The sequence below is a fragment of the Penaeus japonicus genome, unplaced genomic scaffold (genome assembly GCF_977035675.1).
Source record: "Penaeus japonicus unplaced genomic scaffold, GWHDUDI00000001_assembly GWHDUDI00000022, whole genome shotgun sequence".
Taxonomy (NCBI): Eukaryota; Metazoa; Arthropoda; class Malacostraca; order Decapoda; family Penaeidae; genus Penaeus; species Penaeus japonicus.
Genome location: NW_028234424.1, coordinates 14,374,465 through 14,374,845, shown reverse-complemented (window position 1 = coordinate 14,374,845; position 381 = coordinate 14,374,465).

The window sequence follows — 381 nt, the reverse complement described above, 5'->3', positions numbered from 1 at the left end:
TGATGTAAAGTTGTTAAATCTTTCCTTTATTTATGAATGTTCATTACCTCTTCATTCACCGTCTATTTTGTAAAGATAATGATCTGAAAAATGCATCAATGAATGGTATAATTCTCATGTACTAATTGTGTATCATAATATATGTATAGGAATATGAAACCTCTAATTTTTTTTAACAAAAGAAAGGGGAATGAAGGATGCACCAAAGGCACCACACGCAACATACCGAGGGAGTACCTGGGGCCGGTTCCACTCAGAGTGACCACTTACAATGAGCCCTCATCACCACAGAGAAATAAAATGCAGAGTATCAATTCTTGAGACGTTAGCCTGGAGTGACTCTTCAATGAACGGTCCGGACCTCCTTAGGATATAAAAATC